The 27276-nt window shown below is 34.8% G+C and overlaps 1 protein-coding gene across 3 annotated transcripts in view; it reads left to right on the top strand.

The window, feature by feature from the left end:
• The window catches only part of BMPR1B (bone morphogenetic protein receptor type 1B), a 282027-nt gene that overhangs the window by 108981 nt on the left and 145770 nt on the right, over positions 1-27276 (top strand). The window contains exons 1-2 of one of the 3 annotated variants that reach the window (XM_079154767.1): positions 24294-24402; positions 24496-24590. The exons of 1 other annotated variant lie outside the window; for it this stretch is intronic. The gene's annotated coding sequence lies outside the window, so the exon portion shown is untranslated. Of the gene's footprint in view, positions 1-24293; positions 24403-24495; positions 24591-27276 lie in introns of those variants that run through there. One more of the 3 variants, XM_079154766.1, reaches the window with a different exon arrangement.

The following is a 27276-nucleotide window of genomic DNA, read 5'->3' as shown; positions in this document are numbered from 1 at the left end:
TATTTGTAGACAATGTCATTGGGGAAAAAAAAAAAAAAAACCTTTGACTTTCTTTGTGAAGTTTTATCAGAACATCTATTTCTATTTTTAGTAATTTCTGTAACATTTCCCACATACAATCAAAATGAGATATAAATTGGTGCTTTTGTGTGTCTATCATTCTGTGTAATAGATTGTTCCAAAGTATTGTGGTTTAAAGCTACAATGTCTGTTTTATGATATCACACAGATTCTGCAGGTAAGGAATTTGTGTAGAGTTTGTTTGCTTCTAGCTCAGGGTCTTTCAGATGTTTGTAGTCAGTCAATGAACAGAGTTTGAACAGAGAGTGTCTGAAATAGGGGCTAGTTCGGCATCAGTCTCTTTTCTTATAGCCTCTGTTGGTCTGTGTGGTCTTTGTAAATAATCTAATTTGTGTTTCCTCAAACATGGCAGCCATAAGATCGTTGACTATAATATGGCAGCTTAATGTTTCAAGAAAGAGTCTTACAGTATTAAAATGAGCAAGGTGAGGACGTTAGCCTTTTATGAGCTAGCTTCTAAAATCAGATAGCTTCATTTATGCAGTGTTCAAAAATTCAAGAAAAGGGAAAATAGATGGTAGGAGTGTCAGAGTTACATCATAAGAAAAGCAAGGGGGATAGGAGAGATTATTGTGGTCGCCTTTGGAGAACAGTCTTCTACAGCATCCTCTGACCGCAATCATTTACAGCTCTCTTACATGCATGATTACTCATTCTGCCTTCAGAAACCCCAAGTCTCATTCCATTACTATATAAACTTGACATTCAGGTCTTGTCTTCTAAATCCAGGCTACGTATAGAAAAGAGGTAAGACTTCTTGAGTGCTGAATACTTTCGAACTTAAGGTCTTTATGAATACCTTTGAACTAAAGAGACAAGTTTTCTGCCTTTTATACCCATGACATCCATTGGTGGGACAAGCATCATAGAAAAATCTATAGTTTTTCCTGTTCAAGAGGGAACATGGGAGGTGTTGTTATATTTCCTAGCAGTTCTGAAATGCAATAGTCATGTAGTCATTTGCTTAACGTGAGCTCAGATCATTCCCTGGGAATTATTCTTTGTGATTCATGGCTTTTCCCACTGTGTTCTAGTTTCCATGTTCTGAATCATCATTCTTTTTCCAAAAAAACATGTCCTATATCTACATTTGACAATTTTCTAAGCCTTGTTTTTGAATGTGGCCATTTTTATTTTGTATTCTTTTAGTTCCAAATGGTATAATTCATTCAAAATCTTGGAGGGTTTCTTATGTATCAGTTCATAATTTATTCCATTAGTAAAAGTTCACCCCCAAATTTTTGAGATAATCTTACTGTTTTTTATTAACCAGGAATTCCCTGTGAGGCCGCTGATGGATAATACCTGTAAGATTCTTAGTAGTCCTGTTGTTTAGCAGAGAAAGTCATTCATTATGCCCTTCAGACTCTTAGAAGGCCTTGTATCTATTTTAAATTTAGATCTGTGAGGAACCATCTGAATATTCCTGAGATGATAATAAAGGGGATTTGTAGTAACCTCCTTACCTTTAGTTGTAGAGCAGGTCTTCCTGATTGTTCTAAGTATTTTATGTTCCCCAAAGCTCTCCCTTATGTTCAGATTGCTTTACAATATGGAGTGACAGGGAATGCAAAATAGTTTTGTTTAAAAATGTACTAAATTTTGTCTTTTAAAAAATAGTTCCTTTAAATTTTGCTGAAAACTGAAATTTTCTTTTTTAACTCAACTACCTCTCTGCATTTATTTTTAAATTTTTTATTAATGCATTATACATAATATTGGGGCTCATTTTGACATAATTTTCATAATTATACAAGCATGGAATATAATTTGCTCCCGTTCAGTCCCCAATATTTTTCCTTTCCCTGTCCTCCTCCCTCCCCCTGTTCCCTTTCTATGGGTCTTCTATTTATTTATTTACAGTTTTTTCAAATTAGTACATTATAGATATACATAAAGGTGAAACACACTGTGATATTTTCATATATGTATGTAGGATATTTTGATCAGTTTCATTCCATAGTTCCTCCTACTTCCTGTCTCTCTACCCTTACCCTTGATCCCCTCCCTCAACTCTAATGATCTCTTTTCTATTTTCATGGAATTCTCTGTCCCAAACCTTTTTTTGCCTTATTTTGGTCTAGATTCCACATGAGAGAAAATATTCAACCCTTGCATGACTTTCTGGGTCTGGTTTATTTCACTTAGCATAATGTCCTTCACTTTTGTCCATTTACTGGCAAATGCCATAATTTCATTCTCCTTTGTGACTGAGTAAAAATCCATTGAATATATATACCACATTTTCTTATTCATTTGCCTGTGATGAGCAACTAGGTGGTTCTGTAACTTGGAGTGTGAATTTTGCTACTATAAACATTGATGTGCCTGAATCACTATAATCTGCTGATTTTAGTTCTTTTGGATAAATAACTGGGTCCTATGGTGGTTCCATTTCTGCTTCTTTTAGTAATCAACAAACTGCTTTCCAAAGTGGTTGTACTAATTTGCAGTCCCACCAACAATATGTGAATGTACCTTTTCCTCCCACATCCTTTTCAGCATTTATTATTATTTGTATTCTTGATAATTGCCATTCTGACTGGAGTGAGATGAAATCCCAATGTAGTTTCGATTTGCATTTCTATGATTGCTATACATATTGAACATTTTTTCATATATTTGTAGGCTAGATATACATAAAAGTGAAATGCACTGTATTTTTTATTTTAAGAAGTGTCGGTTCTTTTCCCTATTTATTAATTGGGTTATTTGTTTTTTTGTAGTAGTTTTTTCAGTTCTTTATAAATTTGGACATTAATCCTCTGAGGATTTCTTTCTTTATACTCATTTCCTTTTTAATTTGATGCCACCTACTTATTGATTCTTGGTTTTATTTCTCGTGATTTAGAAGTCTTGTTAAGAAAGTCAGTGCCTCGGCCAATGTATTGGAGTGTTGGGCCTTCATTTTCTTCTTGCAGTTGCAGAGTTTCTGGTCTAATTCCTAGGTCTTTGATCCTCTTTGAGTTGAGTTTGGTGCAGAATGAGAGATAGGGATCGATTTTCATTCTTTAGTTTTCCCAGGACTGTTTGTTTAAAAGGCTGTCTTTTCTTCAACATATTTTCAGTATCGTATTGTCAAGTATCAGATTGCTGTATCTATGGGGCTTTGTCTCTGTGTCTTCTATTCTTCTGTTCTATGACATTGGCCTTCATGTCTGTTTTGGTGCCAGTACTATTGCTCTTTTTGTGATTACAGCTCTGTAGTATAATTTGAGGTCTGGAATTGTGATGCCTGTAGTAATTGCTCTTCTTTTTCAGGATTGCCTTGGATATTGAGTCTCTTATTCTTCCAAATGGATTTTTGAACTTTTAATAGGTCTGTGAAGAATGTCATTGGTATTTTTCGATGGGGATTGCATTAAATTTGTATAATGCTTTTTGAAATTGTTGTGAATGGGATAGTTTTTCTAATTTCTTTTTCAGAAAATCCTTTATTGAAATATAGGAAAGTGATTGACTTCTGTGTATTGTATCCTGCTACTTTGCTAAATTTGTGTATTAGCTTTGTAAATCTTCCTAAATATAGGATCATGCTCTCAGCAGATAGAGATAATCTGACTTCTTCTTTTCCTATTTGTATCCCTTTAATTTCATCTCCTGCCTGATTGCTCTGGCTAGAATTTCAAGGAGTAGGTTGAATAGCAGTCATACCAGTGGACATACTTGTCTCATTCCTGATTTTAGAGGAAATTCTCAGTTTTTCTTTGTTCAGCATAATGTTGGCCTTGGGCTGTCATGTATAACCTTTGCAATGTTGAGGTAAGTTCCTTCTATTCCTAGTTTCTCTAGTGTTTTAAACATGTGTGCTGCCCTTCGTCAAAAGCTTTTCCTGCATCTATTGAGATAATCATGTGATTCTTCTTTTTAACTCTATGTGGTTAATTATGTTTATTGATTTATGTGTATTGAATCAACCTTGCATCTCTGGGGTGAAACCCATTTGCTCATGGCTCATTGTCTTCTTAATGCATTTTGTATGTGGTTTGCCAGTATTTTATTAAGGGTTTTTTCATCAAGAATAGTCACCTAGAGTTTTCTTTCCTTGATGTATATTCATCAAATTTTTTGACCCGGATGATGATAGCTTCATATGATGATTTGCTCTGTTCCCTCATTTTCTACTTCATGAAATAATTTTAGTAGGATTGGCATTAGTGTCCTGTAATGGTCTGGTAGAACTCAGCTGAGAATCCATCTGGTACTAGGCTTTTCTCAAGGCTTTTAATTGCTGTTTCAGTTTCATTATTTGATATTGATCTGTTTAATTTTCTACATCCTCATGGTTTAATTTCAGTAAATACTGTATCTCTAGGAACTGGAGTATAAATTTTCAAAATAGTTTCTAATAATGGAATACCTACAATGATATCTTCTTTTTCATCTCTATTTTTGCTGATTTAGTTCTTCCTTCTCTTTTAGTAATTTGGCTAAGTTTTTAACAATCTTGTTTGTCTTTTCAAAGAACCAACTCTTTGTTTTATTGATCTTTCGTAATTTTTTATTCTCAATTTCATTAATTTTGGCTCTGATCTTAATTATTTCCTCTCTTCTACTGATTTCAGTGTAAGTTTGCTCTTTTTCTAGAGCCTTGAGGTGTAGTGTCAGATTATTTATAGGGTATCTTACTGTTTTTTTAATGTACACACTCAGTGCTTTAAATATTCTTCTTATAATTGCTTTTCTACTGTCCAGGAGAGTTTGATATATTGTATCTCTATTCTCATTTGTTTTTTAGAATTTTTTTATTTCTCTCCTAATAGTGCGATTCATCACTATGCTGGATTTTATATTTTTTATTTCTTCTGCATGTATTTCATCAAATACATTTTGTAGTGCAGGCTTAGTGGTTATGAATTCTTTGAGTTTCTGCTTACCATAGAGGGTTTTTATTTCATCTTCAATTCTTAAACAGTTTTTATTTCATCTTCAATTCTTAAACAGTTTTGCTAGATAGAGTAATCTTAGTTGGCACCCATTTTCTTTCAGGGCTTGATATTTATCATTCTAAGCTCTCCAGGTTTTAGGGATTGGACTGAGAAAATGGTTAAAATCCAAATTAGCTTAATCTCTAAATGTGATCTACCTTATTTATTTTGGGACTTTTAAAATTCTATCCCTATTCTGTGTTTTAGGCATTTTAATTATAATGTGTCTTAGAGAGGATCTTTTTTTGATCTTGCCTATTTGGGGTTGTGTATGCCTCTTGTATTTGGATTTCCATTTTGTTCCTATGATTTGAAAAAAATTTTGTTATTATTTCTTAAAAAGATTGTGCATTCCTTTAGTTTGGATTTTGTAGCCTTCTGCTCTAGTGATTCTTAAATTTGGCCTTTCATTGTTATCCCTGATTTCTTGAATATTCTGGTTATGGCTTATTAACATTTTTTTATTTATCATCAACTTTATTTTCAAGATTATATACTTGATCTCTAAGATCTTGGAATCTCTCTTTAAAGTAGTCTAATCCAGTGAATTTTAAATTTGATTTATTGAGTCTTTCATTTCCAGGATTTCTGTTTGATCCTTTTTCAGAATCTCTATCTCTTTATTGAAATGATCTTTCATTTCCTATATTTCCTCTTTAAGTTCATTCCTTATGTATTCTTTTAGCTCTTTGAACATTTTAACTATGAACTTTCTAAATTTTTTCTCTGACATTTCCTCCACTATGGTATCAATGTGATTAATGTTTGAAGGGTTGTGGGTTGTCTGAATTGTTTGTTGCCTTGCTTTTTCATAATGCTTTTATATCTGCTCATGTGTTAGAATGATTATCACTTCTTTTTTTATGCAAGGGACTATATAGTGATTTTTTTCTTTTATGAGCTCCTGACTGGGCAAATATCCAGGTTTTGGTACTTTTACTTAATTTCTAACTTGTGCTGTTGTTATCGGCACCACTTTGAGATAATACATTAAATCATATTTACTACAAACACAGCAGAGAAAAGTCGCATGCTTATCAACTTAGGAAAAACAAAATCTTGTTAATGGTGTTCTCTACAGTTCTTATAATCCAGGTATAAACTTGTGTTAATGTTAGTTTTTGCTGTCATGACACCAACAAACAAAACTCGGAATACTTTCCTCTGTTTCTTTTCTAGCAGAAGTAAACCAGGTGTTCCTTTCATTGTTCTTCCTGGAAATCTCTATCACCAGATTCTTGGAGTTAAATTGACATACTTTCTATTTTCAGCATCAGTGGGCTAAATTTATTGCTAAATTTTCTGCCACTGCATAACAAGAATCTTTACCTTCTAGTAACACAGTTTTTATTTTGGTAAAGCCCTCAGGCCCTTCTGCCTTCTGTATGCTCTCTGGTGCCAAGGTCAATGCCTCATGCTTTGAAAATATTTTATAGCACATCTCTTCTTCTATCAAAATAACTTTTTAATCTATTGCTTTTAAAAAAAATTACTATAAGATTTAGTGACTTGAAAATAATTGTATTACTTCTCATGGTTTCTGTGGGTCAGGATTTTGGACTGGCTCATTTGGGGGTTTCTTATAGAGCCTTTCATGGTGTTGGCATTCCAATGGTATCTGAAGGTGGGACAGGGAGTTTGATGCAGCTGGGGGTTGTCCAGGTGTGTCTTTATTCATGTAGTCTCGAGTTGTCCCTGGTTTCTCCACATTGGGTTGTTTGAGTTTTCTAGTATAATGTAGTATCCTGTGGATGGCGAGACTTCTAAAATGGTAGCTGAAGGTTTTGAGAATATATGTTCTGATGAATAAGTGGGAGATGGAAAATTGTATAATTTTGTTTTGGAAGTCATATAATGTCACATTCTCCGTGGTTTTAAATTCACCCAGATTAAAAAGGAAAGCACTTTGATTCCAGCTACCTATGAGAGGGGTGTTTAAAACATATCATAAGAACATTTGGGATGGGAGAGAGTGTTGTAACCGTCTTTGCAAAGTAAAATCTGCCATATTTTTTTGTATCTAATTTTTATAGGTTCATGCTAAAATTAATAGAAATTTGATAGTCTTTTTCAAGTTAAAAAAAAAAAAAACCCTTAAACTTAACACACTTGCTTTCACACTCCAGTTTTGCTCTTTATACATCTAGTGAATTTCTATTTATAGCACTTAATGGTATTTAAATTTGGTGTTTTTCTCTTGGCAAAACCAAAATTATGATTGTGGGTGGTGCATGTTTTAAGTGATATCAAGTTCTCAAACATGTAGAATTTATGAATGGTAATAGTTTTAACTGGCCAGCTATTGAAACCTTGTTTTTTTAAGAAAAGGGGAAAAATGTCGCTTAAAATGTAGAAATTACATTTCTTCTTAAATCTGTGCACAAGTATTAACAGATTGTTCAAGCAATTCTTAAAGTTAATATTTTAAAGTATCATGACCCATATCATTGAACTTCATGAATATGAACAATGAAAACTTTATTGAAGGCGATGAATGTGCAGCTCTGGCATCTCTTTGCTCTTGGCCATACTTGCTTAGTTGATCTTCTGTCGCTACATATGTGGGCCATGTGTGCTTGAAACATTTTTGACTATTTCGGATGTTTAGTCTGCATAAGCTGGATCCTGTCCACTGCATCTTATTACTTTGGATTCCTCTTTGCTTTCAGCAACAATACTGTCCAACTAGTTTTTGTGAGAGAGCCAGCCATGCAGCTTGTGAGAATCAAGAACTAGAAAACTGCTACCTCTGTGAAACATGAATGTATGTTCCTTGGGCTGTCAAGGGACCAGGTTCCATGTAGCCCTCTTAAAAGGATCAAATATAGAAAAATGAATGAGAAATACCATATGTCATCACAATTCACTGTAATTGTTGTGCCTAGGAAAGCATGTCACATTTTAGCAGTCAGCTTGGTCATTGATGATGAAATTTAAGCCATTGAGAAATTGAAGTCTGTGTCTCTTAGTGCAGGTAAGCTTACTAACCATAGTTTGAATGATGTTCTAAAATGCAGGAAAAGTATAGTTGTAATAGAGTAAGTTCCAGTATAGCATTGATTATTTTATGTCATAGCCATAATTTTATCTCATAAATTCATTTTCAGGTAAATTCCTCTGTCATGCAAAATGAATCTTAGAAAGAAGTCTAGTGAAATTGGTAGTAGTTTTTTTTTGTTTTTGTTTTTAAATTATGGACACTGATTTTTAAGATTAATGAAAGGTCTTTTGAACAAAGGATGTAGTAAGCTCTCGAACAGTCTTTCAAACATTGCATAAATAATAAACCTATAGAAACAACATAAGGCAAAAATAATATGAAAAGCGTCAGAACTGGATTATGAAGTAACAAAATTCACATGAGGTGGGTAAATAATTGGAATATCAGATTTTGATATCAAGTATTTCCAGATAATTTCAATTCCCTTCTTTCAGCATTTAAGTTTTTATGAGATTATACATATATATATATTATTTTATATATGTAATTATATATATAACTTTATCACTCTTATTTGTGAAAATCGAACTTGTTATTCATTCTAAAACTTCAGTTTCTTTTTTTTTCCCCCTTGGGTACCAGGAATTGAACTCAGGGGTACTCAACCACTAAACCACTATTTTGTATTTTATTTAGAGACAGGTTCTCACCGAGTTGCTTAGTGCCTCACTTTTGCTGAGCCTGTCTTCAAACTCACAGTTCTCCTGCTTCATTCTCCTGAGCTTTATAGGTGTGTGACACTGCATCTGGCTAAAACTTTAATTTCTGATTGTTAGTAACTTATTGATTATCATGGTGTTACTTGTATTAATTATATGTGTTCATCATATAAGCCAAATTTTATTAATAATTTGAACATAAACTTTTTAGGTCTTTGAATTTTTTTTTTTTTTTTTAACCAAGAATTTCACCCGAGGGCATTTAACCCCAGATCCACATCCCTAACCCTTTTTATTTTTTGAAACAGTGTCTCACTAAGTTGCTTAGGGCCTCACTAAGTTGCTGAGACTGTCCTACAATTTGTGATCCTCCTGCCTCAGCCTCCTGAGCCACTGGGATTACAGTCATGCACCACTACCCCTGGCTAGGCCTTTGTGTTCTTTTGCTTGCCTCATAAGTGGTTCACACCCTCAGCCTTCTCTGCATCCCACTTGCTTGGCTCCACAAATCTTAGCATATCCCTCAACTTCTTAAAACTGCTCGTGGTCTGCTCATTGCTGACCAGACCCTCCATGATTTCATGTTTTCATGGCAGAACAGACCCTCCATGATTATAAGATGGCCCTTTCTTTTTTGCCTTATCTCCTGACATTCCTGTCCTGTATCCTCTCCTCCAGCTGTAGAGACTTGCTTGTCATTCTTTGCCAAAACTATACAGTTTCTCATAGAAAGAGCTGTGCCTCTTTCCAGAATAGATCTGGTCTGCCTCTTCTGCTGGACTAATTTTTACTGGTGCATATTAATTATGTGGAGGGCTGCGTTTCATTGTGGCATATTTATACATGCATAAAACATAAATTGATCAGTTTTACTCCTTATTATATCCCCTTATACTCCTCTCCTTTTTCCTGCTTGTCCCCTTTTTCTACCCCAGTGATCTCCCTTGTACTTTCATGTTATTCCTCTTTTTTTGTTTTCCCCTTCTACCTTTCACACGTGAGAGAAAACATGCAATACTTTTCTTTCCGAGTCTACTTTGTTTTGCTTAACACAGTGTTCTTCACATCCTACAAATGCTTTTCCTACAAATAACATGACTTCATTCTTCTTTATGATTGAATAAAACTCCACTGTGTATATACATCACATTTTCTTTACTCTTTCATCTGTTGACAGACACCTCGGCTGGTTCTATTACTTGGCTATTGTGAATTATACTGTTATAAACATGGTTATGCATGTATCTCTAAAGTATTTTGACTTAGCATCTTTTGGATAAATATTGAGGAGTGGTACAGTGGATCTTGTGATAGTTCCATTTTTAGGTTTATTTAAGGAACATCCATACTGATTTCTATGGTATCTGTGCTAATTTATATTTCACCAATAGTGTATGAAAGTTCCCTTTCCCCCTGCATTCTTGCCAGCATTTGTGACTATTCATAGTCTTGATGATTGCCAATCTGACTGTGGTGAAGTGGAATCTCTGTGTAGTTTTGACTTGCATTTCCCTACTTGCCAAAGATGTTGACCATTTTTTTTTTTTTTTTTTTTATAATTGTTAGCTATTTGTATGTCTTCTTTGGAATGTCTGTTTATTTCATTTGCCCATTTATTTCATGACTTGTTTGCTTTTGGGGGGATGTGGGTTGATCCTTTTGTGTTCTTTATATAATCCAGATATTAATCCTCTGTTAGGAGTAGCTGGCAAAGATTTTCTCCCATTATTTAGACCATCTCTTTATTCTGTCAATGTGTAGAAGTTTTTGAACTTGATGACATCACATTTATTGATACTTGGTTTTATTTCCTGAGCTATAAGAGTCCTATTCAGGAAGTCATTGCCTCTGCATTTGTGTTGAAGTTATTTCTCCTCTGGTAGACTAACTCTATGTATGCATTGTGTTAAAACTTGGTTCTAGGATACCTTTTCTCTCTAGTTATTACCTTCAGATTTACCACCTCTACATAACTCTTTCATTGCTTTTATTACTGTGTCTTGTAGAGTTTGACAGTGGACTGCATGGAGGTAAGAGTTTGTATTGTTTAATTGTTTATACTGGGGACCTGGTATATATTAGAAATTCAACATTATCCACTGATGGAATGAGTGAATAAATAAATTTATGACCCTGTTTTATTTTCATTTGAGTCTGCAGTCTCAACTCAACAAACTCTCATCTATTGACCCTTCTTGTTTGGAACATAGCAGTATTGCTTGTTTAGATTTCCAAATATTTTTCATATGTCTTTATTTTATCAAGTTGGGAGAGAATGAGAGCCAGAACTTAGAAGTAGAAAAGTATATTTGCATAATCTTATACTAGCATTCTGCTGCTTTGAAGGGTTTTCCCTTTGACTGTGGAAGGTTGATAAGTCTTCATTATTCATTCCTTAATTAAGTGACTGTTTAAGGAACTGTGATATGCAGAAGAATATAAAACATAGCTCCTGATTTCAATATAGTCTACTAGGAAAGAAAAGACAGGTACCTAATAGAGTTTGAGGTTGTAGCTTTTAATAAAGGTCCCAAAATAATTGCAAAAGCTGTATAGAGATAGACTGGATTCATCAGATAGACTGTTGAGTAAAAGTTTTCATTTGTTTTAACTCATAGGCTGTGAATTCCATAACCAATGGTCTGTGCAGAAAATTTGTATGCTGCCTTGAAATTTATTTGAAGAAAAATTGGTAGTAGTAATACTTACATATGCAGTTTTTAAAAGTATATCTCCTATTGAGTGGTTGAGCTTTTAATTAAGTACCCTCAAGTAGTTAGCATATTTGAATATGCTAATAGAAGCTTGAGAAGTTGGTCCAGTGAAACTCTTAGAACTACAGCACTGTATAATAGTGAAATCGGATTTTGTCTGAATGTTTTCTCTCTTAGGATGTGACCAGTACATGATTGCTTCTGCTATTTTTACAGTTAACTAAGGTTTCTTGGTTATGAATGATTAGTAAAACTCTCAAAAAACAGGAACCTTATTTTATAGTACTTACACTTAAGAGTTGGAAAATGTGAGGTTTTAATATGATTAGGAGGCTTTTTTCTCTACCAAATACACTCCAAAAAAGATATTCCAGTGTGTTTATTTGAAACATAGAAATGCCAGCTACACCTGATAAATGTATTTAAGTGTGCATAAACTATCAGGTTCAAACAGTCTTAGTAAGTCAAGCATACTTTTCCTCAAATATTATTTCTTTGTTGAGTCATGCAGCTTTAGCCAATGAACTCTTGTCAGAATTATACGCTGCAAAATTATGTGTTCAGCCCATTTAAATGGGACCAAATACACATACAATTCACACGTCGTCAGTTATGAATAATGAAAAGGAATAATGCCTGATGAGGTGGCATGTACCTATAGTCTCAACTACTTGGTAGGCCGAGGCAGGCGGATCACTTGCACTCAAGAGTTTGGGGCCAGTCTGGGCAACATAGTGAGACCTCCATTTCTTTAAAAATAATAATTATGTAAGCAAAATTTATATCAATTTATATATATATTTTCCTCTCAGCAGATAAGGTTTTTTTAAAATTTAAAGCAAATGCATTCTGAAATATAGATTTCATAAAGGCAATGAATTAGAATGGATATGATTGCATCAGGCACTTCCAAAAAATTATTTTCACCTAAATTGTTTTAATTTTTAGAGGAAAACATTTCAATAATTGTTTTTATTTTCCTTAAAGAGAATTTACTTTAGAAAGGAATGTTATTTCTAAGGGATATCGCTCCTTTTTACCAGATATCCAGATAGAAATTAAATAACAGGTGCATGACAGAAATTTCAGATGAAACTTGTATTTCAGTGACTGTTTTTATAATTGGACTAACATTTAAATTATAATGGCCTGAAGTGATGATTCTCAACTTTGGCTGCACATGAGAATCACATGGAGAACTTTAAAGAATATTAATGTCTGGTTCTTACTGTAGTGATTATAATTTAATTGATTTTTGGATATGACTTGGGCATCTGGATTTCCGAAAACATCCCAGATGATTTTAATGTGTAGCCCTTTTAAGAGCCACTGATCTAAAGCTCCCACACATCTTTCAGCCACCATCAACTTATCCCACTTCATCATGCCCTCCTCCCGTTTTGTGTCACTTAAATATCAGAGATTGTTTTTACCCAAGGGATTTTTCCCTTACCAGTTCCTTTTGTTTGGAATGTCCCTCCTGCTGATCATTATAAGGCTGTCTTCATCATTTAGACTTCAGCTCCAAGGACTCTGCTTCAAGCAAAGCTTTTCTTAAGCTAGTCCCATCTGATGCTTTCTTTCCCCCAGCATTGTCACATTATTCTGTATTAGTTTTATTATTGTATTTGTTTTACCATGAGATAGTATCATATTCATTTGTTAGTTTTTCCTTTCCCATGAAGGCAGAGAACTGGAACATCTGCTTCTCCACCATATTCCCAAGGCTTAAAAGTAAGCCTTACATCACAGTGGCTCAATAAATGTTTTCTGACTAACAAAAAATTTTGTGGTAATATACATAATTATATCTCTTTTCTCCCTCTAAAAATACTACATGGGAATCACGTTTTAAATATTAAAGGCAGTGAAATGAGTGGACATGTCAACAAAAAGTAAGGAGCAAACCTTGAAATGTGACTAAGTACTGAAAACTTAAGGGCAGCAATACTAAACCTGGAATAGTTACCTCCGCTCAAGGTTCTCTCTTCAAGGCCATGTTTGGATTCTTATCATCACTCCAATAATGCCCTGTCTTTGAAATCATTAAATACTTTTTGGTGAACTTATCCTACTTTAAGAACTCAGGAATCTTCTCCTACTCTGAAACTCCTTTTCTGAGCTGTGTACCTAGGAAGTTTATCTTTCCTGTGCTGCATATTTGTATCATGGCCATTGTCTGTTGTATTTTTGGAATCTGGTTACTGATCTGTCTCCCTCACCAGGTTTGGAGAACAGAGATGGTCTGTAGTGCTAGGTCCATAACAGGTTCCCAGCAAGTGTTTATTGAATGAAAGCATAAAAATAAATTCAAAATATTCCACAAGAAGCATTAGAGATGCTAATTAGAATTTTAAAATGGATTTTTCAGGAATATAAGGAAGTCAAAGTAGATTCAAATAGAAGAAAGTAGTAATGAAGGGTAGTATAAGCCAACTGGGGTGTGTGATGTTATGCACACTTAGGAAATTAAGAAAACATTGTTGGTGCCAATAAGTCTGAGCACTGGCTTACAACTGATATGTGGCTTGTCATTTGAACAAGGTTTTCATCACTCACTTGGGACTTTTTATACATTATTTACTCTTTTGATAAACTTTTCAATAGCTGCTATTCAGATGGATGCATTTTCCAGTAACACCTGATATGCATTTTAAAATGTAGCTTTTAATTGATATTGATTGCCAGTAAATCTAATGATAACTTTCATCAGTATACTCTGAACTTTGTTGTTCTACCCAAAAGAAAATGCAGCAATCTTTGGGCACATAAATATTTAAAATTCTCTATGTAGATGGCCTGTTAGTTTCATGGATTCTGTTGTCATAATGTGAGCACTTAAATATTACTTAGGATTAATATAACAGATTGTATTCTGCTTCAAAATCTCTGCAGCACCACTATACATAATTTTACCTGAAAGCTCGATGACTAGAGTTTTTGAAAGGAACATCATCATACAGTTGAAATTATCATATTTTCATTGCCTCATTTTTTTATCACTGAAATTATTAAAAATAAAGAAGAATGGGTGCTTAGGACAGAAATGCTGGTCAGCTCATAAAATCATACTGAAATATACAATGTAGGCTCAGCTGTGCTGCTGGAGGCGTGGGATCTTTATGTGCTTTTCCCTTCAGTTTTCAGGAGGAAATTCTAGCCATTCACATCAAGCAATTTGTTATATTTCTAAAGAGAAAGCAAGGGGTCTTAATGTCAGAATCACAGCACCCAAATAATTTTTCTTCTTTTAATTTGAATCTGCATGTCCACATATTTGAATCTAGTTCTTCACTAGCTTAAAATCTACTCTGTGGAAATGAAGGTTAACAGAAGGTCATTCTGTGAAGAGGCGCAGAGCTGTGGAAGTTTAGCACTTGGCATTTCCAGAGAACATATGGTTTGGTGTGTTAGGAGAGCGTAATGTGGGATTTGCGTTACGGATAAAAGGGTAATGAAGCTGAAAGGGTAGGGCCAGGTCAAGATGGTGGAGAGGCCCATATTCCATGCCAAGACGTCTGAACCCTGTTGTCAGTAAGAGAAGGTGTTGAAAAAAAAAATTTTAAGTGTGGCAACAATATAGAAGATTGATGAAGGAAAGAGTGGAGTGGTGATGGAGAGACTTCATTGTGATCACTTCGGTATGTAAGGTTACATGAAAGCCAAATCTGAATTTTGATAGAAATGGAGGGAAAGGAAAAGAGGAGACCAGATTCCAGAGATTTTTCAAAGAGAGAATCTTGAGTATTTAGCTTCCAGATGGAAATAGGGGAGACACAGTGGGACACAAGGTTTTTAATGTGGATGATTAAGTAGTGGTCCTGTCATGAACCAATAGTGGAAAAACTGAGATAAGAGCTGTGTGTGTGTGTGTGTGTGTGTGTGTGTGTGTGTGTGTGTGTGTGTGTGTGTGGCCGGCCATTATCAACAAAAGCCTGCACTAAATTGGAACACTTCATTCTGTTCCCTAAGAATTATTGTTTTTTTTTTTTCCTTAAAGGAAAATAATGTCTACTGAGATATTTTCCTGTGGTATTAATGAAAGACTGACTGATCAAGGCACAAGATTTAATGTGGGAGGATCTGAGGATTCTGCGTATCCTTTCAAACTTTGAATTCATGGGTTGTTCTCTTACCTGCTTTGAACTTCAGTTTCCTCATATATAAAGTAGGGATGCTCCCATTGTTTGTCAGATGATAGATAGAGGAAAGAACACGTCTTAACAATATAAAATGTGAGTGTTGGGTTTGTACATACCATTTGGAATCGGGCAATAGGCCCTGAGAACATGTTTTGAGGTTCCTGTACTTTCAAAATATTCTGTCATATTCTCTGCTGACATTTTAAAAGTATGAATAGATGTTTTTGTATATGCTTTTCCAAATACAAACATTTGTACAAAACAATTATTTTGGTTCACTGGCTCAATAAAAATTAAAGCAGAACAGATACATATACATGTTGATATGCTTTACGTTAATATTATTTGAGCTCTTTAATTGGGTCATGAAAAAGAAGTGTATGGATGTCCTTTAGTTTTACTTTTCCTGCTTTTACCACCCATCTGTCTTCAGCCCAGTTCCAGCTGGGCCCTGGCTCAATTTAGGGCTAATATCAGTATGAAGCTACTGGAAGAGGGGAAATAATCTGAATGCATTTCCCTATAGCTTTTACCTACTCTAAAGTAGTCTTGTGAAACTAAAGCTTTAAACACAGAAAAGATTATTTCAATCCATCTCAAAACCTACCTTAATTAATTCTTGGAAATGTGTTATACATGACAATTTTCAGATCTATAAAATTACAGAGCTAAAAAAGAGATTTTTCATTTGTAGCTTTTTTTTTTGTTAGAATTCTTCTAGGTATTTTTGACACCACATTTGAAGAAAATTTTAGGCTCTGTCAATCAGGACAGCTAGTAGAAACAACCACATTTTACATGTGAAACAAATAGGGTAACGGATGTCTCATTCACTTTTTATTAAGTTTAGTTTGCTTTGTTGTTTTCTTCCTATTTTCTCTTCTTTTTTTTTTAATATATTTTGATGGCAAAGATCTGGTATTGAAATGAATAATGGTATTTTTCAGCTCTACAATTTAAATCCTCCATAGGAAAGCATATTTATCATGAACCAGTAAAATAAACCAGTTGTTTTTCTTTGATGAATTACTTTACATTCCTGTTTTCACTACTTAGTTAAATATAGTCATTCAGTGATACTTTTATGAGCTTCTGACATATGATTGCAAAATTAAAAGCAAACACACACCTTAAATTCGGGAGACAAGCACTTCCCTCCACCATTGAGGTCATTGAGTTGGGTTTTGCCGAATCATTCCTGGCTGGGATTTCCCATTCTCCATCCTAAAGAATGTTTGGCTTTGGCTTATTATAGGAAATCCTGCAATGTTTGCTCCTTTCCTTTCATCTAACATAAATACCTCTAGAATGGATGGTTTCAAGATCACCTTTATGACCCCTCTCCTGTGTTGGAAAAGATACCTTCTAGTCTCATGATTCCAATTGCATTTACTTTAAAAAATTCTGCAGCTTTTTTCTATAAACACTCTATTACATATTGCTAATTATGGGCATTTGCATAAATGAAAAGATATTCAAATGAATAATTAAAAAAAAAAAAAGAAACAAGTAGTTAGAATTTCAACTACATCTTTGCCATGAAAGAGAACTCTGGCCTGAAATGACAGGTAATGATTAGAACCTCCCAGCCATTAATGGAATTAACACTCTTATGCAGAATCTTACTGCCACTTAGACCTAATTTAACTTCTATTTTGGAGTGGTAGTAGAAAAATTTGAATTAGTAGGAATTGATTCATTAACTTTAAGAAATGTCAGCTGAATGCATTTGCAAACACCTGTAGCCCCAGCTACTTGGGAGGCTGAGGCATGAGGATTGAAAGTATGAAGCCAGCCTGAGCAGGTTTGTGAGATCCTGTCTCAAAATGAAAAGATGTGGGAACTGTAGAGCACTTGCCTATCATGAGCAAGGCCTTGGGTTCAATTCCCAGCACTGAAAAAAAGAAAAGATAATACTTTAAAGTATATGATGATTTTAGAATTGCTTTAAAAATAGGAATCTGTAGTGCAAATATTATGTTAAAGAAAACTTTTGACATTGACTTCATATTATATAAGTATGTATAGTAGTTCTAGGAGAAAAAATGGAAATACTGGGGCTGGGGATATAGCTCAGTTGGTAGAGTGCTTGCCTTGCAAGCACAAGGCCCTGAGTTCAATCCCCAGCACTGCAAAAAAAAAACAAACAAAAAAAAAAAAAAAACAGGAAATAGTGATACACAGCCAAAAACTTAGCTATTGTTAATAAGCAAGAATAAAAATGAGATTTTTGTCCATTAGCAATAATTGTACAATAAAAATATTTCTGATGTTATTCACTTTTATTTTTTATTAACTTGTTTCATTAAACATAATTAAATGTTATTGGTTCTGGTTATGTGCATTCTATGAACTATGAATTTCAGAACCATTTGTATACATTAATGATAAAGTCTTTTAGTTTAGTATTAGTTTGGTGTGATGGCAAATAAAAGTTTAAAAGGATATATGTTCTTTGCTGTGGTTTGCTTATTCAGTATATTCCTTCTTCTAGATTCACATACAACATTATTCCAGTTGAGAAGAACAGATGGCCTATTTATTAATTGTGCAGTCAGTACTTCTCAAACTAATAATGGATAAGTACTTACAATAAAGTGGCAGCAGTAAGGGTTAGGAGACTTATATATGTTTTTCCTGTGGGGTCCTGGGAACCCAAAATATTTATTACCTGAGAACAAAGAACCTTAGAGTTAAAGGTAAGCAACTCTATCTGATATAACTAATAGTAGGCCTCTAAAGGAAGGAAAAGCAGAACATATTCCATGGTTTTCTTTTAACTAGGCACAGTATAGAGTCAATTTTTCTTTTTCCTCAGTCATTTATGCTAAAAGTCATATAGTCCCTCAGGTGAAAAATGAGGACAAACTTGTATTACTAATATTTTGCTTGTACCTATTTGCCTCTGAGCAGTGTGTCATTCTTTATAGGGTTAGATAACTTTGTGTTATTCATATCTGATTAAGTTTGTTAGCAGCATTTTTTAAAAGCATTCGGTACTTAGGTTTTTATTTTTTTAACCTCTAACTTCAAGGAAGCATTAAAGCACTGATATAACTGATTACAATTTCAGTTTCTTAACACTATCTGATGCTTAGCTTATTAAACTAAAATACCAATATAGGTAACAGTTGTCATAAAGCTGAGTAGAGAATCTATTTTTTCTCTAATTTCTTTTTCCTCCTCAAGGCTTCTTTTCATTAGTAAATATTCTATCAAATCTGTACAGGAATTCAAATTTAGTTTAAAAACTGAAAGAATATGCTAGTAAATATTTCTAGTTCTTTAATCTTTTATTTGTTTATTAATTTATTCACTTAATGAGTGAGTGGCTATGTCTATGCCAGGTACACCTCTTTTAAGCACTTTAAAATACACTTCAAGCTTTATTTAGACCTAGAGTTTTCTCAAATAACATTTACTAGAAGCCTAGAGTAAATACCTTAATGGCAAATAAGTACATGAAATATGCTTAACATTATTAGTCATTGGAGAAATGACAATGGGATTCTATTTCACATATAGGGATGATTATAGATGTTTATTAATTACAGGTGTTTGTGGAGAACCTTCACACATTTGCTGGCAGGGATGTGAAATGGTACAGCCACTTTGGAAAGCAGTTTGACAGTTTTTTAAAAATGTTAAAAATAAATTACCAGATTGCTTAGCAATTTCATTCCTTGGTATTTGCCCAAGAGTAATGAAAACATAAATTCAATCAAAAACTTGTACATGAATGTTCATAATAGCATTATTCATCATAGCTCCAAAGTGGAAACCAACCCAAATGTCCATCAGCTAATGAATGGATAAATAAAACCTGGTATATTCATACTGTGAAACATTTTTTTACAATAAAATGAAGTATATACTGATTCTCAATGACACAAATACTAATATTGAACCCATTTTATTAAGAAGAAACTAAGGTACATATATAACTTACATTGTTAGTTTTTCTGAAAAGAACAACTTAGAAGAGGAAAGGTTTATTTTGGCTCGCGGTTTCAGAGGACCCAGCCCATGTTTGGCTTACCCTGTTCCTTTGGGACTGAGGTGAGGCAGAATATCATGGTGGTAGAGGAAAGTTGCACAGCTCATGGCAGCTGGGAAAGCAGAAAGAGAGACAAACAGAGGAAGGGGCTAACAACAGAGTCCCCAAGGCACGCCTCCAGCCACCCACTTCCTCCAGCCTTGTCCCACCTTCCTATAGGTTTCACTACCCAGGTAAGTTCATTATTAACCCATCAAATGAATTAAACCCTGATGAGGTCGGAGCCCTCATGAACTGATCATTGCCTAAAAGGCCCACCTCTGAACTTTGCTGCATTAGGGAGCATGCTTTCAACACATGAGCCTTTGGGTGGGACATTCCAGACCCAAACCATAGCACCGTCCAACTAGAGAGGAAAGAAAACTCACATCACCTTGATCTCACAGTCCTTACTTAATCTCTATATTGTAATGAGGTTTTGTCCCTGCTGTTTTAAATCATTGTCCCTGTCCTTCTTTCTCTTCTCTTCATGACCACAACTTTGGAGAGTGGTTTTACTCTTATTGCACTTCATAGGCTGATCTCCCGCCTCCAGTGCAAGCAGCTCAGGTACCCATGCTTGCTTTCTTCATAACTTCTTGGCTGAAACATTAATCATACGCCCTAAAATTTAACAGTTTAAATGATATGTGTCAGTGGTGTAGCCTCACAATATATTCTGAATAGTGTATGTAATGGGCTCTTTTCTATCCTTTTCATATTTGATCTTTTTGTGACATCTGGCATTGTTGACTACTTGCTCCTGTTAATACACCAACCTCATTCATCCTTTTTCTTGTTCTTCCCCTGTTCACCTCATAGTTATTTTCAGTGTTCATGGGTTCCCCCCACCTTGATCTGCCTTCAAAATTTTGGGGGTTATTTTCTAATTATACATGCTGTCCTTGAGAGAGCTCATGACTTCAGGAACCACTAACGAGTGTGGCTCACCAATGTCTATTTTAGTCATTTGTCCAATATTTATTATGCATTTATTATGTTCAAGGCTCAGTTTAGGTATTTGGAATCTATGCAGTTATTGAACCTACTCTCTACTGGGAAGAGAAAAGCAATAACAATCAAATAAGAAAGAAGGGAGTTTTAAATTGGCAATGATAGGGTGTGCTGAGAAGGTGCTATTTGAATAGAGAATTGAAGAAGGTGAAGAGTCAGTCCTGCCGCTGTCTGCAGAAAGATCATATTTGGATGGCAACAAAAAATAGAAGGATATTAAGGACAAACTTGTTAGGGGGATAAGTGAGCTGGAGTTGAGGAGTGAAGAGGTTGTTGGTGCTGAGATACACTGAGCAAGCAGGTCAAAAAGGGATTTATGGATCATTATAAGGTCTTTGTTTGACCTTTATGTAAAATGAAGTTGCGGTACAGGATTTTGTCTAGCTGATGAATATGATGTGCATGTCCTCTGTGTTCAGAATAGACTATATGGTGGCAAGGTTTGGAGCAGGAAAACAAAAAACTAGAGGACTACAGAATTGGTGTAAGCTTCATTCGCCTGTATCATAGACGAGCACATTTAAATGCCCATTGAACATAATAGGATGCCACGCAGATATCTCAAGTTCAACATGTCCAAAGCTGAAACTGTCTTCTCTTCTCAGCTGCCTGTTCTAATGTTTCTCCTTCCTTCTGTAACTTTTGCCTGGAAAAGGCCCAAAGAAGAGCCACCCTTGACTTTTCATGGATTCCTTGCCCTTCAACCATATTGAAGATTAAAGGTGTTTAAGTTCTTTAAGGGCATACACTATTTTGCTTTCATCCACTGATTAGTTAGTACTGTCTTTCTGCTACCTTTCAATACTTGATATTAATATGGCTTTGGTTTCTTAGAGAAATGCGGGATAAGGCCCTTTCAGTCCTTTCTGACTTGTGAGGGAACTACTCTGTTCACCCTGTCTGACCTGGGCAGCCTCTATTTCTTACTTAAGCGACTGATATAAAGGTAGTATGTGCTGCTATGGTCCGGCATTTTGGTTGGATTCCAGCTCTACGATTTATTAATTACATGACTTTAGACATTACTACTTAATAATTCTAAGCCTCATTTTCTTCCTCTTAAAAAAGGCACAAGCATAATCATCTGTCTGGGTTGATTTTTGTGTTAGATATAATATTTCTAAAACCTCTGTTAGATAGTAATCACTCGATAAATAATAATACTCCCTCTAGGGCACTTTGCTTCAAAAAGACAGTAGAAGAGACCTAACTGAAATTCATAATTGACAATTAGGATTCACTCTATGTTGTACAATTTGATAGATTTTCTCAAATGCATAATGTTGTGCATCTGCCGTCACAGACGAGTTGCAATGCCTTAAAATTCTTACTCTTTCCCATCTGCAAACTACCCTTGGAAACCTTGGAACTTTTCGCTGCCCTTTGTGTTGCCTTTCCCAGAATGTGAAACAGTTGCTATCATATGGTTTATAGCCTTTACAGGCTGGTTTCTTTCACGTAGCAATTGAATCGATAGTTTTAATGGAAATCAGTGTCCAGGTTCTCAACTTCTGCATATACTCTTATAATACTGATCTAGCTAAGAGCAGTGCTTTAATACAACAGTTTTTCCTCTTACTTCATAAAAGTAAGGCATGCGTATACATCCTAAAACTTACTGTTATGCATTGCATTGGAGTTGGGAAATTTAATACTTTAACAATTTGAAATAATACATTAATTTTTTTTTTTACTGTAGAGAAACATGACAGGGAGACCCATGAAAGACTTCTAATTAGAATTAAAATATATTACACAAAAATTCTATGATGAGGCAAGATGAAAGTAAAGGTCAAGAAAATAAAGTGTAGAATATAAAATTCAGCTGTTAAAAGAAGTTGCTATTTTTATATTTGAGGGGATAATGATTATTGTATGTATTTAAATTGATATGTATTTAGATTCTATTAGTATATTTAAAATAGTTGATATGTCTTATTTTGAAATGGAAGTATTTTCCAGTAGAGTAGAAATTAAATTCTTTGAAGGCATACACTTACTCTAGGTGAAAAATTATAGATGTTAACTTGGTAATAGGTGGGGGTTACATAATGTTTCAAAATTTCAAAAGTCAGTGAAAAGTAGTTGAAGGTCTACCTACTCTGTAAAACCTAAGTTTGTTAACCTGGCTCATAATAAAATCCCTCAACACCTTCCTCCTTCTCTAGTCTTTTTTTTTTTTTTTTTTTTTAAAGCACCTTTCCTTTCTGTTTTTATGTTGCAGCAAGAACAAATTATTTGAACTTCTGTGTGTATATCCCTCTCTTTCCTGCCTGTCTTTATTGTGTTAGTCTTCCCTTCTTTGCGTCACTAACTCTGCTCGTTCTTCAGGTCTGGAAATCTCAAGTGGGGAACCACCTCTGTATGCCCCTTCTACAGGCTCAGGGCTCCTTTTCTCTGCTTCCTCAACTCTTCATCCTAGGACTTCACACGTTGTTTTGCAACCAACTGCCCCTTGCTACCCTGTTAGACTGTAGCTCTTCCAGAGTAGGAACTGTGTTTTATCTCTGCCTCCTCAGCATCTATCTATATACCTCTTCTGGCAATGAGTTAATTTATTGGACAAATATTAATTAATTATTGAATTAAGAAAGATGGATTTCAGTTGTTTGAAATTTAATTGTGCACCACCTCTGTCAATTAAAATGTTTTGTTTCATGCTAGTTTATGTTCTGGTTGTTTTATTTGTATTTACTAGTAAGGTTTCCAGTAAACTTTCACATGAAGGTGGACCTGAAATTGAGTCTGAGAATCACTACCCTAACAGAAGGAGCACAGTCTTTGAGCAATTAGACAAGGACTCTCATTTTGGCTCTGCTGCAAAGTTGCCATTTGACCCTGGGCAGAGTGGGTGGGGGCTGAATTTTTTCTTTAGTAAAGTAAGTGACTAGATCATTTCAAATGCCTTCACCTTTGATTTAATCAAAAGAGAAAAATTGATAAAGTGAACAGATGATTACCCTTGGCATAGAGCATAAAAAAATATGGACTTGATTTGTTTCCTTATCATTCACACTGTGAACATTATAGATTGTATAGGTAGATAATAGGTATCTTATTCATATCACCTGCAACCTATAAACTGAAGTAAAACAATTCAGATTGTCAGGATTGTAAATCTAGGGGTTAATACAATATGTTGATTGACATAATTTTGGATTACATTTTAACTTTTTTCACCAAATACATAATTTATCTGATAAATATACTTTCTAGTGCATTTCTGTCATTCTGGAAATGAACTTAATTATGTCAAAACGTTTCTTTGTGCCCAATTACTGAGTCACTATAGCCTTATTTTAATGAGAACTAATATTAAAACAATTACAAAAATGCTCTCCTATGCTTTTGGCCATTTATAATATGTAGTAATTAAGTTTTACAAGGCCTGATTGAATGACATTTAGGTCTGACTTTTATACAGGGTTTGAGATTGTGTTTGGCCAGAACAAAGGCAGTATTTCCTTTCTTGTCTTTGCACTCCTCCCTGCCCCCCTTTTCTCCACCTGCTTGAGGAAAGCTGTATTTCTTCAGACAAACCTCATAATTGCCCTTCTGTGCCTGATTTGGGCCTCAGGAAAGGCCCATAGCATCTGTAAAGCTGGCAGCAAAATGGTATTTCCAGGCAGGCACAGGGTTGCTGGGTAGTGAGCCAATCCACAGCTTTGTCTGAGCAGCTGAGAACTTTGCCGGAGTATTACCACAGTGTTCAGTAACACAGACCTGTGCCATGAGCAAGTAAAGCACTGAGCAAGTGTGAGGGTCAATATTTATAGACCACTACGTAGCTGCCTTGCAGAGAGAGACGAGAGAGAAACACGCAGAGGGTGAGGGAAGAAAGACCAGAAAGACCGCAGTGGAGGAAACTTAAATTTTCAATGTTTTTTTTTTTCCTGAAAAAAATTCTTTTTAACTGTCAGGTTCAAACTTCTGCTGAATCATAACCATTTGGCGCTGAGCTATGACAAGAGAGGAAACAAAAAGTTAGAGAAGCAAGCCTGCTTTAAGTGAGAAGGTAAGTAATTAGCCAGTTCAGTCTCGCTTTTACTCGTGAACTCCATCTCCCTGTTGGCTGTTCTGATCAGTAAGCAAACGACTGTGTGGCATGCTAAAGCTAATAAGGAGGGCTGCCTGCTGTTGAGTGTTCTTGGTGGCAGTGTAGTTTTGTGTACTGCTGCTGAGAATGCTGTGTACATTCTTAATGCACTTAATGTGGGTGGTGGGAACAGCTGTCAAACACTAATTCCATGTGTGTCCTATCAATAAAGTTTCTGTCTCTGTCATACTCAAAGTCTTCCAGTTGTTGAGTTTGTCTTTATTTCTATATCAGTATTAAAACGTTAGTATCAGTTAAGTTTCCAGTAGTGACAGGGCTAGGAATGTATGGGAAATTTTCAGGTGAACATGTGACGATGTAGTACAGTGTCAAAATGCAGAAACTGGGAACGTGGGCACCATGCTTGTTTTCTTTTCCTTTTTTTAAAAAAAAACAGTGTCCATTTGATAGTGCAGTGCAGTGAAGTGAAATAGTCACTGCCTTTGGGAGCAGAGATAATCGGGAGTGACGAGAAGTAAGAATAGCCTTCTTAATCCAAAGTGCAAAAGACTTAGGAACTTAGGACACAGTCTCTCCTTGTCCAAGTGACTTGCTATTGGTTTCTTATAAACCATGACTTGTTATTAAACATTAAACTAAAATTAGTGTCTCCTGGTACACATTGTTTATTTTTTCCTGTCGCCACACATGGCACTTGTTTCTCTGTGTGATCTTAGGGTTGTCATGTGTTCCTTTATCAGTTTGGTTCTGTATATCCCAGGTTATCATTAAAAGGAGAAGTGCTAAAGGAGACAGAAAGAAATTGTTTTCTGTGCATTTTTGGATTTAGAACACTCATAAAATTTATGTGTCTATTACCCATAACTTAAAAAGTAAATATATTGCCTCTCTAGAACTATGGCAATAACTAGATGAAATTTATGTACTGACACAGTGAAAGTTCCCTTGTTTGGTTTTTTTGACTGTGAAACCATAAACAGTATGATATTTTGAATTTTTAAATTAGGATATGCATGAGATTATACTTTCACAGCATTTTCTGTACTACATATTAAAGCACAGATAATAGTAGCACCACAGTACAGATTAAGTGATAGGCCAATAGAAATAAAGAACAGCTAATACTCTGGCACAGATTTTATGTTAGTTCTACTGTGCAGAAACCAGCTTATTCTAAAATGGGATTAAACCAGGTCTAAACAGCAGGTGGAATAGGTCTCAATATAACATAAATATCTTAAAATGAGGCCAATAGCTGTTCACTTTTGTTAAATGCATGTATAATCTTTAAATGATGTAAAATGTCTCAAACTGAGATTATTAACTTATAAATACTTTAAGACTCATCTAGTTGATATCTAAATTTGAAGTATATTTTAACACTTATTTAATGCATGTTTTACCCTCTGAATCAGGCTTTTCTTTTTACTTTTTCAAGTTCTTCCTATCAGTTTATTAATGAGTTTTAGTTAGACTTTTGAAAATGTTTATTGTGAAAATGCAGTCATGGTAATTCAGGATAGGCATGTCTCAGTTAAAGAAACTGACTGGCTAAGTTCATCAATAATTTTTTTTTCTGACAACCTTTAGGATACTGTGTCATGGTCAAGAATATAATTTCAGTTTTTTATTAAATGTCTTTCTACTTTTATACCTTGCATACACATCATAATGCTTCTTTACCAATTTTACCGATTTATTTATATATTTTTTGGCATCTTGTTTCTGAAATATGACTTTGAAACTCGGTAGAAAACAGGGAAAGTAAATCACTACAATAAAAATAAACTGAAGAAACTTTTTCCTGTGATTTAAAGAAAACAATAGAAAATTAAGACATTAGTGTATAACGTCTAAAATGGGCTGTATATTGGTTGAACATTTTAAAACTTGAGATTCTCAGTTTTCTTTTTTGGATTTATTGTAAATCCTGATATTGGTTATTTATCATATTTTAAATAATATTTTTATGCAGGCCATTATAAAAAGTGAATGTGGGACCTTTTGTATTATATGTTAAGTATCTATTGATGCAAGGTGAGTTTTGAAATGTTAATTTCAGCTTCTTAATGAATCTCACTGCCTCAACTCATCTGTTATGATACCAGTCCATCTGCTACACCACCCTTAGAGTAATCAAATCTCCCACCCTGGTGAACTCATTGCTTGCTGCAGAATCCCTCCCATCTCTAGCTGCTGTTGCTCAGAGTAAAGGTCAAACTTCTAGGTACTATGAGATTCTTTTGGATCTGGCTCCTCCTTTTGTTCTGTATTCCTCTTCTCTCATTCCTTCTAAGCTATTAGCTACATCTGTCTTGCCCACCCATGAGATTATAACCCGTTTCCTCTTTTCCACCCTCCAACAGTATTTGATATCCTATATTTCTTGAAATCATCTATACAGTGTTGCTTCTCTCTGGAGTCAACACTGCCCTCTCTATCTTGAAAGCCCTCTTCCAAGTCTTTGCCTGTCTGTCTCAGTGGAGGCATCCCTTCCCAGGAGCCCCTCTTGTTACATTCTCAGCTTCTGTTTAGACCTTTGTTCCAGCATTTGGCAAAGGTTTATATAATGTTTTGTGTTTATTTTTCCATGTCAGACTATAAGCTACTTGTGGCCAGGTTTTAAAATGTATTCTTGTACACT

Source organism: Sciurus vulgaris (assembly GCF_902686455.1).
Source record: "Sciurus vulgaris genome assembly, chromosome: 9".
Taxonomy (NCBI): domain Eukaryota; kingdom Metazoa; phylum Chordata; class Mammalia; order Rodentia; family Sciuridae; genus Sciurus; species Sciurus vulgaris.
This window is presented reverse-complemented; position numbering and strand designations above follow the sequence as displayed.